The 12,048-nt window shown below is 39.3% G+C and overlaps 1 pseudogene across 1 annotated transcript; it reads left to right on the top strand.

Annotated features, from left to right (window-relative positions):
* Positions 1–3,322: 3,322 nt before the first annotated feature.
* On the top strand, positions 3,323–4,190 carry LOC105505297 (annotated as a pseudogene). The gene has a single exon (XR_001000721.1). The product of XR_001000721.1 is annotated as a 60S ribosomal protein L6 pseudogene (transcript).
* Positions 4,191–12,048: the final 7,858 nt, after the last annotated feature.

Genomic DNA, 12,048 nt, shown 5'->3' on the forward strand with positions numbered 1-12,048 from the left:
AGAATGAAAACGGCACCCAGAAGACACACTTTAAAAAGAAAGGAGAAGGCCGGGCGCAGTGGCTCATGCCTGTAATCCCAGCACTTTGGGAGGTTGAGGCAGGAGGATCACAGGGTCAGCAATTCAAGACTAGCCTGGCCAGCATAGTGAAACCCCATCTTTACTAAAAATACAAAAATTAGCCGGGTGTAGTGTCACACGGCTATAATCCCAGCTACTCGGGAGGCTGAAGCAGGAGAATTACTTGAACCTGGGAGGCAGAGGTTGCAGTGAGCTGAGATGGGGTTTGGGGGTGGGGAGAGAAAGAAAGCAGAAGAGGATAAAGAGCAGACTGGAGAGCTGGATGTGCTTTCTGCTGAGCGCTTCTCTTCCAAAGACTGCTGGCCCCTGCAGGGTGCTGCGTCCACTCCATCAAAAAGTCATCACCGGCCCACTGTGACCCTTACTGCAGTTGGAGCGTGGGTGGCTGCACAGACAAAACCACTTCTCCTCCACGCTCTGCATTCTGCAGGCCTCATCACCGCACACCCCGTGGAGGGGCAGCCAGTGCTCACCTTGCCCTCCCTACCACTGGGACACTGCCCTGCCTCCCTCCCCCCCAACCCAGCTTCCCGGCCCCCACTTGCCCAAAGGCCTAGGTTATACAGTGGCTTCTTCATCCCTAATTCATTCATTCTGTTCTTTGCAGAAGGAAAACCCCTCTGCTTAGGGCAGAAACCACTCTCCACCATGTAGAGTCCAAATTGAGAACTGGATGGTGGGTGGGATTAACCCAGATAGACCCACTTCTGCCTCTTGTGCTACAGAATGAGAAACAGAGCCCGGAGAGCAAAGTGATGGGGCCAAGGAGACATAGCTAGGGGCATGGTGGGAGCTATTAAGCCCTATGCTTATTGCTATGTGTGTGTAAAAACAACAAGGTGTTCATTTATAACCTCAATTGTCATCTTAAGGAGCGTGGGCCCTATAAACTGTGCTGGGGGAGGAGTGGGTCTTTATTTAAGCTGTGTTGTGGGTTGATAAAGAAACTCTTGGTGGCTGACCAGCAATAGAGGAATTTCCAGAACATGTATGTCTAGTAGGTTTTTTTTTCCCTTTAATTATTTGCTGTGGAGTCCTTCTCTCTCCCTCATGAAGCTGTCAGGAGATTCTCCAGTGCTCATTAATGTTATGTGAGTGGATCTTGGCGAGGCATTCAGTGTTGCTGAGATCTGTGTCCAAGTTGACATGCCGTGAACAGACAGCTGCTACAAATGCCTGGTTGAGAGAATGAGGAGTCAGCTGTCACATGTCTACATGTGACATCTGGGTGCTACATGGAAGTCCATAGGGGGCTGACAGCCCTTGTCATAATGGGCCTATTTAGAACTGATTTTGAGTTTGCACGTGGTCTTATAGCTGTTTCCAGTCAGTCAGAAAGAGTTGCAGCATTTCCCACAGCTGCATGCCAGGCGAGATATCTTTGGCTGTCTTTCTCAGCTTCTGGGCTGTCTGGACGGAAGCCTCCCTCAGGCCATTCTAATTTGCAGTTCCATTTACCAGTGGGCTGCTTTCATGTTCCTCTCCCGGCCAAACATTACTCCTACATGCTCACTACATCATTGTGGGACTGGGACAATGCATGCTTCAGCATTGGGAAATGGAATGTCTTTCAAAAAATTCATTATGTTAAAAATACTATATTGATGGTTCCTCCTTCCTGTTCCAAACTGCTGTGGTTTCCTATTGCCTGTGATATCAAGTCTAAGGTCTCGATCCTGTTATTTAAAGTCATTTACTTTTTGGCCTTAACCCACATGCATTCATTTATTCATTCATTCACCAAATACCACTTTGGCCAACAAATTTAAGGTGCTTCAGCAGCTTTTATCTCCCACTTAAAATAATTTCCATTCTACCTTTCCCTGAAGAGTCCATGAGAAATTTCATCTTTATGCTGCCATCCATGCTAATCTGGGCTCCTGGATTTCTCTTTCCCTCTGCCCTGCCTAGTTGAATCCATTTCCCTCAGCTCTTAGCTCGCAGTGAATAGCATTCAAACAGTCACCCGGAAATGAAGTTCCAGGAGTGGCTGTAAGGCTATACCTGGATTTAGACCAGAGCTGGCAAGACATCAAGTTCCAAGGCAGATCCAGGGACTAGCTGCTCCACCTCTCTTGTTTTGGTTGAATGGTCTCTCTTTTTCTCATGCTATTGTCACTTATGTTGAGTGTTTGCTCCACTATTGACCAGCTTGTTCTATCTACTCATGACTTTGGCTTACTCATGGTTTTGGCTTGCCCTGGACTCTCTGGTCCCTCCGTTACCTTAAAGTAACACTGGAGGCAAGTCTTTTAGCATCTGCCTGTGCTGCCAGCTCTCTCATTTTGGTTTTTCAATTTCAGATTCCAGAAAGGAATCTTGTTGATGCAGATTATCTTTTTATGTGGGTCCAAGTTGTAAATCTCAGGCTGCCTAAGTATGAACCACAGCCTTGAATCAGACACTCTCGCTGGTTACTCAATCTTGTGGCTGGTGGACAAGGATCCAGCTCCCTCAGTGGGGACCAGAATTGGGATACTTCCATACGGGCAGCTTCAGGCACGAGCTGGCACACACCTTGATTACAATGGCCTTGAAAGCCTAGCTCATGTCATTGCTGGGCACAGTGGCTTATGCCTGTAATCCTAGCACTTTGGGAGGTTGAGGCGAGCCGATCACCTGAGATCAGAAGTTCGAGACCAACCTGGCCAAGATGGTGAAACCCTGTTTCTACTAAAACTACAAAATTTAGCCGAGTATGGTGGTGCATGCCTGTAATCCCAACTACTCAGGAGGCTGAGGCACAAGAATCACTTGAACCTGGGAGGTGGAGGTTGCAGAAAGCTGAGATCTAGCCACTGCACTCCAGCCTGGGTGACAGAGTGAGACTCTGTCCCAAAAAAAAAAGAAAAGAAAAGAAAAAAAAAGCCTGGCTCAGATCATATCTCCTCTGTATTTCTCTTCTCAATTACTTCCTCACTTATTTAGTATGTATACTATTGTACTGTATTTTTAGTTATTTATATCCATGCATTTGTCTTTTGTAACCTAGATGATTAATAACTTAAGTTCTGAAACTTAAAATAGAAGCCTGAGAACCATAAAACCAAGGCTAAATGACCACCCAACCTGAATTCTTAGTGGCATTATGATTTCAAATATTCTCTAGTACTGTCCCTGGAAATTGTTGAAATATTTCAAGAATCCCAATGTTTTTGAACTTTTGTCTGCTTCTCACAATATCTCGTGTGTGGAAGTGACACAAAAGTTTTATGTCTCGCTCTCTTTCCCATCTTGCAAAATGGCAGGTGAAAAAGTTGAGAAGCCAGATACTAAAGAGAAGAAACCCGAAGCCAAGAAGGCTGATGCTGGTGGCAAGGTGAAAAAGGGTAACCTCAAGGCTAAGAAGCCCAAGAAGGGGAAGCCCCATTGCAGCTGCAACCCTGTCCTTGTCAGAGGAATTGGCAGGTATTCCCGATCTGCCATGTATTCCAGAAAGGCCATGTACAAGAGGAAGTACTCAGCTGCTAAATCCAAGGTTGAAAAGGAAAAGAAGGAGAAGATTCTTGCAACTCTTACAAAACCAGTTGGTGGTGACAAGAACGGCGGTACCTGGGTGGTTAAACTTTGCAAAATGCCTAGATATTATCCTACTGAAGATGTTCCTCAAAAGCTGTTGAGCCACGGCAAAAAACCCTTCAGTCAGCACATGAGAAAACTGTGAACCAGCATTACCCCCGGGACCATTCTGATCATCCTCACTGGATGCCACGGGGGCAAGAGGGTGGTTTTCCTGAAGCAGTTGGCTAGTGGCTTGTTACTTGTGACTGGACCTCTGGTCCTCAGTTGAGTTCCTCTATGAAGAACACACCAGAAATTTGTCATTGCCCCCTCAACCAAAATCAATGATCAGCAATGTCAAAATCCCAAAACATCTTACTGATGCTTACTTCAAGAAAAAGCAGCTGCAGAAGCCCAGACACCAGGAAGGTGAGATCTTCGACACAGACAAAGAGAAATACGAGATTACAGAGCAGCGCAAGATTGATCAGAAAGCTGTGGACTCACAAACTCTACTAAAAATCAAAGCTGTTCCTCAGCTCCAGGGCTACCTGCGATCTGTGTTTGCCCTGACAAATGGAATTTATCCTCACAAATTGGTATTCTAAATGTCTTAAGAGCCTCATTAAATAGCTAACTACAAAAAAAAAAAGTTTTATGTCTCAATTTTTGAGGTTGAAAACATGGCTGCAGTATTCCCTAAATGTGGTGATGGAGGGCAGTTGACATTGGAGAGAGAATAAAGAAGCATAATGTTTGGTTTGGTAACTCATTGGCTATAGGGGAAGAGGAAGAGTGTAAACTTTATTAATAGAATTACCTATGTTTTCAGCTTGGGTGCTTAGATGGGAAATGGGAAGATAATTCTAAAATCAGAAAATGGGAGGAGGGTTGAATGTGATCCATATTTTATAGACCTTCAATATTACATAGATAATATTTATTTAGTGCTCACTCTTCATCATGTACTGGGCTAGGGCAGTTGATACCAATGTGAATAAGACATAGTACCTGCCATCGAAGTATTCTGTCCAGAGGGAGAGATATTTGGAAAAACAAAAGATTGTAATTTAATACAATGTGCTAAGTACCATAATGAAAAGAGACTCGTGCAAGTATAGTGGTAGGCCAAAAAGGAATAATCCAGACCTCTTGGGAAGGTCTTAGAAAATTTAAGAGGAGAAGACACTTAAGAAGACACTGTGAAGGATGATCAGGTGATTGGGGAGGACACTCTTGACATCAGAAATATCTTTTGAAAGGTCAAGATAATAATCAGAGGACTGATAGGAAATGAAGGTGAGATCAGATCCCGGAGAACCTTAAAAGGCAAGCTAGTGAGTCTGGATTTTATTCTCCAGGGAAAAGGGAGCCATTGAAGAGTTTTAAGCATGACAGTAAGGTGGGCAGATTTGCAGTTATAAAATAATCACTCAGGTAGCAGTGTGAAGGATGAATTAGATGGGGATGAGACAGAAGGCACCTAGCATGGTTAGGAGGTTGCTGCAATAGTTCACCAGAGGGATTAAGAAAGTTAGATCTGAGGGAGTTGCAGTAATGAGAGAAGAGAAGAGAAGGCTGGAGAGATGTTACAGAAATAGAATGCATAAGACTTGGCAACTCACTGGATGGAAGGATGGGAAAGAAGAAGTCCTGTGTAATTGGGCAGATGGTGATAATAATATCTAGAACCAAAAATACAGAAGTTGGTTTTGGACAAACTAATGTTCTCCACCAGACTGCTGTTTCCCTGAGAACAGGGACTATGTTTTATTCACTTTTACATTACCTGTACCTAGTACAGTATGTGCAATGCCTACTGATTAGAGAGTTTTGAGCATGTGGGTTTAAAACATCTGAGGGATATCCAGGTAGACACATCCAGTACTTAGCTTTGAAATTCAAGTGAGACAGAGAACTGAGCTTTAGAGGCACATTTGGGAATCATCAATGATAAGTGAGCTCACCGAGGGAGTAGACCAAAGGATGTTTGGAAGAAGACCTTGAGTAATAGCAATACTTAAGGGGCAGTTAAAAGAAGAGGAGTCATTTGCAAAAATAGAAACATGGTGTCATGGTGTCCTGGAGGCCAAAGGGCAGAGAGTATCCAGAACATGGGAGAGGTAAACAGGATCAAAGGTCACTAAGAGGTCATAGCTCCCAGGAAGTCTCAATGCAGTTAACTGGCTGGGCTCTGGCCTCAGAATAAGATTGCCATTCTAGCAAACCCAGTCCACATAGATATAATCTGGGGCCCACAGCCTCAGTTTCCTCATTCAAAAAGCCATAGCATCAGAAGACTAAATCTGTCCTGCTTTTTACACAATGCTGTTGTAAGGATTGAATGAGATAATATGGTAGTAGTTCACAAAATTTTTGGCTTCAGGACTACTTTATACTCTTAACTTATCAATAACACAAACAAGCTTTGTTTTGCATATATCTGTCAAGATTTGCCATATTATAAATTAAAATAAAAAATTTTAAAAATTCAACTCATTTAAAATTAGCAATAATAAACCATTCTATGTTAACATAAATATTTCATAAAGTACCACTATATTCTCAAAAACAACTTAGAGAAAAGAGTGGCATTGTTTTATAGTTTGTAAATTTCTGGAATGCCTGGCTTAATAGAAACAGCACTTTCTCCTATCTGCATCTGCATTCACTCTGTTATGATAGCACATGTCATGTAACCTCTAGAAAATCCTACTGTACTCTTAAGAGAGAATAAAAGCCACAAAGGGTAAATAACAACTTGGTATTCTTATAAAAATGGTTTTATTCTTAAGGATCACCTGAAAACATCTCAGTGATGCTCAGATATTTCCAGACCAGACCTTGAGAATTGCTGACATATGTGAATTCACATTGGAAGCTAGAAAGTTCACAAAACAGTGTTTTGATCACCCTGAAAACCTATACTTTGGGAATCAAAAAGGAATCTCTCTCACGTGGCTACAGTTTGCCCCCAGAAGAACATTGTGTATGAATAACATTGTTCCAAACAGGTCCTCAGGCCAAGATAGAGTTTCTAGTCCAGATTTCTTACTTTCTCCTTCCTGGCAATTAAATGAAAAATGTAAATGAGAATGTGCTATAAAAATGCAGGCTGTTAATCCAAACTGTAAGTTAAGATCTTGTTATTTCCAGGCCAACCACAAAGAAAATAACTCTCTCTCTCTAAATATATATATCTCTTTTCTCTCTCTCTCTCTCTATATATATATATAAAATCAGCAGCAAAGAAATATTTTATGCTAGAAAATATCTATTTAACACAAAAGAAAACAGAGAATCAGTAAAGAAGGAATAAAGGAACAAAAATACATAAGGTATATGGAAAAATAAACAGCAAAAGCACAAATTAAATTCTACCTTATCAGTAATTACTTAAATGTAAATGAACCAAACTTCAACAGAAAAGCAGAAGTTGGCAAAATGGATTTTAAAAATCCTTAATTCAATTATATGCCGTCTAGAGGAGACATACTTTAGATTCAAAGACACAAATAGGTTGAAAATAAAAAGGTAGGAAAAAATATAATATGCAAAGAGTACCCAAAAGAGAGAGTAAGCATACAGAAAAGAAAGTAGTAAAGCTGTCTTTATTTGTAGATGACATGATCTTGTATAAAAAAAATCCTAAGGACCCCCACTAACAATTATTAGAACTAATAAACAAGTTCAGTAATGTTTCAGGATACAAGATCAATATACGAAAATCAATTGTATTTTTATACACTAGCAGTGAACAATCCAAAAATGAAATTAAGAAAGTAATTCCATGCACAAAAGAATCAAAAAGAATAAAATACTTAGGACTAAATTTAATAAAATTAATGCAATAGTTGTACACTGAGAAATGCAAAACATCATGGAAAAAAGTAATAGAAGTTTTAAATGAATGGAAAGATGTACTGTGTTCATGGATTGGAAGGCTAATATCAAGATGGCAATATTTCCAAAATTGATCTTCAGGTTCAGTGCAGTCTCACTCAAAGTCCCAACTGCCTTTTTTTTTTTTTTTTAACATATATAGACAAGCGAATTCCTCAACTTCATATGGAAATTCAAGAGACCAAGAATAGTCAATGCAATCTTGAGAAATAAGAACAAGGTTATAGGACTCATATGTCCTGATTTCAAAACTTACTACAAAGCTATAGTAGTGAAGACAGTATGGTACTAAAATAAGAATAGACACATAGATTAATGGAATATAATTGACAGTCCAAAAAAAAGTCCCTTACATTTATGGTCAATTGATTTTTGATGTGGCTGAAAAGCCAGTTTGGTGGGGGAAATAATATTCTTTTTAACAAATATGTTGGGACAACTGGATATTCACACACAAAAGAATAAAGTTGGGTCCCTACCTCACACCATATAAAAGTTAATTAAAAATGGATCATAGACCTAATGTTAGAGCTAAAAGTATAAAACTCTTAGAAGGAAACATATTTGTAATCTTTGTAATCTTAAATTAGGTGATTTGTTTTTAGATATGAAATCAAAAGTACAAGCAACAAAAGAAAAATAAATAAACTGGACTTTACCAAAATTAAAAATTTTGGTGCTTAAAAGAACACTTTTTAAAAACTGAAAAGTCGACTCACTAAATTTGCAAATTATATCTTTGATAAGGGACTTAGGTCTAGAATATATAAAGAACTCTTACAACTCAACAATAAAAAGACAATCTAATTAAATGAGCAAAAGATATAAACAGATATTTCTTCAAAGAAGATATGCAAAAGGCAGTAAGCACATGAAAAGATACTCAGCATCATTCACCATCAGAGAAATGTAAATCAAAACCACAATGGGATACTGCTTCATACCCATAGGATAGGTATAATTAGTGTTGGAAAGATGTGAAGAAATGGGAACCCACATATTACTGGTGCGGATGTTATATATAGTACACTCACTTTGAAAATAGAACAGATAGAATAAGTAAGGAATAAAGGGATACATAGAATAAAGAACTCTTCTTTCTGGCAGTTCCTCAAAAAGCTAATCACAGAATTACTGTATGAACCAGCAATTCCACTTCTGGGCATATAGCAAAGGGAAATGAAAGCATGCATTCATACAAAAAACATACCTGAATGCTCATAGCAACATTATTTACAATAGCCAAAATGTAGAAAGAGCCTGATTTTCCATTAACTGATATATAGATAAATAAAATATGATATATCCATACAATAGAATATTATTTGGCTATAAGGAAAACGAAGTACTGATACATACTACAGTGTTAATCAACCTTGAAAACAGTATAATGTAAGTGAAAGAAGCCAGACACTAAAGGCCACTTATTGAATGTGTTTATATGAAATGTCTAGAATAGACAAATCCATAGAAACAGAGTAGAGTAGTGGGTGCTAGGGCTGCAGTGGGTAATTATTGCAATGACTACGATTTCTTTCTGTGGTGATAGAAATGTTATGGAATTAGATAGTGTGATGGTTGTAAAACTTCATGAATATATGAAAAGTCACCAAATTGTACCATTTAAAAGTGTGAATTTTACTGTATGTGAATTATATCTCAATACAGTCATTATTATTTTTTTAACACTAGGTGTTTTTGCACTTATCAGCAGTGTTACTTTTGTCTTCTTTCAACCCATCCTGTATCTTTGTTGCCATAATCTATACAGTTCCCAGGACTCTAGAAGCTTGCTTCCAAGGAGCCCAAATCCAAGTTCTTTCTAATTTGGACTGTAGATGAAGATGCTGGTGGAGGTGGAAATAGCTTTGGTAAGGGATCAGAAGATGGAGTTTAAATCATGATTCTCTCCTTGAACTTTGGCAAGTCACCTTGTTTCTCTGAGCCTTAGGTTTCTCTTCTGAGAATAAAAATGACCCTGGCCCTATGCACCTCCCAGGGTTGTAAGTGACAGCAGATACCCTGTAAGTGATCTACTTACTAATCAATCCTTACTAAACTGTAAGCACTACACAAATATTAGTATTCATGATCAAGATTTCCATAGCTTGATGCCAGGGTTTAAGGATTATGAGGGGAGATATAACCATCATCCCTGGCCTCTTTAATCACAAAACCCTAAGGAAGAACTGCTGAATCTCAAGTTTTACTGTTGTTGCCCTGAGCTGTCTGGGAACAATGGCGATACTCTCTAGTGCCTGAGAGATGGCTGTTATTATTTTCAGTGTTTATTTAGATTATCTTTCTTTTAAGGATTTTCACTTATTCAACCCACTGCTTTGCTTTTTTTTTGTTTATTTATTTTTGGTGTTTAAAAGCATTGTTTATGAAAGCAAGGCATTCTTGAGCTTTGGTCAAACGTTGATACATGTGGATCATGGATTAAAGGTTTACCCAACACAATGATCCCTGACTGTCTTCCTAGAAGGAACACAATGGGTAGCATAGATTTTAATGTCAGCCTGGGTTTAAATTCCGGTTCTAAGACCTTCTAGCTATAAGACCTTGAGCAAATTTCATTATTTAACATCTGTGAGCCTCAGTTTCCTTATATATAAAACAAAGATTTCCAACTTCACTGGATTTTTGTGAGGATGAAAAAAGACAATACTTAGCCCAGGGTGCAGAATACAGTAAGAAGTTATTAGCTAGTAAGAAGAATCTAGCTGTTATTACTGGGTCTGGACAATGAGTGATCAAGGTCAGAGTCTCAGCTTAGGAAAGAGGGTGGCAGGGCTGGCTTTGGCAAACTGGAAGGAAGAGGATTTGACAGTTATCAATTGCCTACTTTGTGCCAAGTACTGTTCCATATGCTCTGTCCCTTGATCTTCACAACTCTGAAATAGAGCTATTAATTCATATTTACATGTGACAAAACAGAGGCTCAGAGAGATTAAATAATTTGTGTAAGGTCACACATTATTAGTTGTCCATTTGAGTCCAAGTCTGACTGATTTCCAAGTCCAGGGTCTTTCTTTTATTCTGTGTGACACCAACCCTGCCATATTGCCTTACATAGGCCCCGTAACTAAACTGGCCTGCCCTTTCCCAAGTACCTTCACCTGTCACATCTCTCTCCTCCTCTTGCCTCCATCCCCAACCCAGCCAACCTCTGGATGCATGCCTTGGGTTCAGGTGTTTCAGGCAGAGCAGCACTTGCATGTGATGGGATGCTATAGAGCTGACCAAGGGCTGAATGAAGGGTTGAATCAGGTGAACAAAGATCTTTCTAATCTTACTCATCTTTCAAGACTCCTATCAAATGCCTTCTCCGAATCCTCCAGGGGAAATTAGTTCTTCTTTCCTTTGTTCTCCCACAGTATCTTATCTAGACCTCTGTTAATATATTTACCATTTTATTTATTTATTAATTTTTTGAGACAGAGTCTCACTCTGGTGGTCCAGGCTGGAAAGCAGTGGCTCAATCTTGGTTCCCAGCAGCCTCGACCTCCCTGGCTCAGGTGAATCTCCCACCTCAGCCTCCAGAGTAGCTGGGATTAGAGGCATGCACTACCATATCCAGATTTTTTTTCTTTTTTCTTTTTTTTTTTTTTGTATGTTTAGTAGAGACAAGGTTTTGCTATTTTCCCAGGCTGGTCTCAAACTCCTGGACTCAAGCAATCTGCCTATCTTGGCCTCTTAGATTGTTGGGATCAGAGGCATGAGTCACCGCGTCCGGCCATTATATTTAAACCATCTGTTTATTTGTCTTTCAAGCTGAGTAGAGTCTGTATCTTTCCCATCTCCTAATCTGCAACCTCAATTAAGAATTATTTAATGGAGGCTAGGTATGGTGACTCACACCTGTAATCATAGCACTTTGGGAGGCCAAGATGGGAGGATTGCTTGAGACCAGTTTAAGGCTGCAGTGAGCTATGATTACATCACTGCACTCCAGCCTGGGCAACAAAGTGAAACTTTGCCTCTAAAAAAACCACAAAAAAACAAAAAAAAACCAAGACTTATCTAATGGAGAGCTTCTAAATATTTTTTCAAAAAGTGAAAACAATCCAAATGTCGATCAACTTATAAATAAATAAGTAAAGTGTTGTATATTAATGTAATGGTGTATTATTTGGTAATTAAAAGGAATGAATTACTGATAGATGCTACAACATGGATAATCCATGAAAACATTATGCTAAGTGCAAGAAGTCAATCAAGAAAAGGCCGCATATCACATGGTTCCATTTATGTGAAATGTCCAGAACAGGCAAATCTATAGAGACAGTAAATAGTTTACTAGTTGCCTAGGGCTGAGGAGGTTGGGAAGAAGTGGAGAGTGACTGATATGGGTATTGAGTTTTTATTAGGGGTGATGAGACTTCTAAAATTGATTGCGGTGATGGTTGCACAATTCTGAATATACCATAAACCTTTGAATTGTACACTGAATAGGTGAATTGTCTAATATGTGAATTATATTCCCCAAATACTGTTTTTATATATCTTATATATAAAATATATAAAATTACATATAATATGTATTATATATAAAATAAA

This window comes from Colobus angolensis, unplaced genomic scaffold, assembly GCF_000951035.1.
Source record: "Colobus angolensis palliatus isolate OR3802 unplaced genomic scaffold, Cang.pa_1.0 Scaffold124, whole genome shotgun sequence".
Classification (NCBI taxonomy): Eukaryota; Metazoa; Chordata; class Mammalia; order Primates; family Cercopithecidae; genus Colobus; species Colobus angolensis.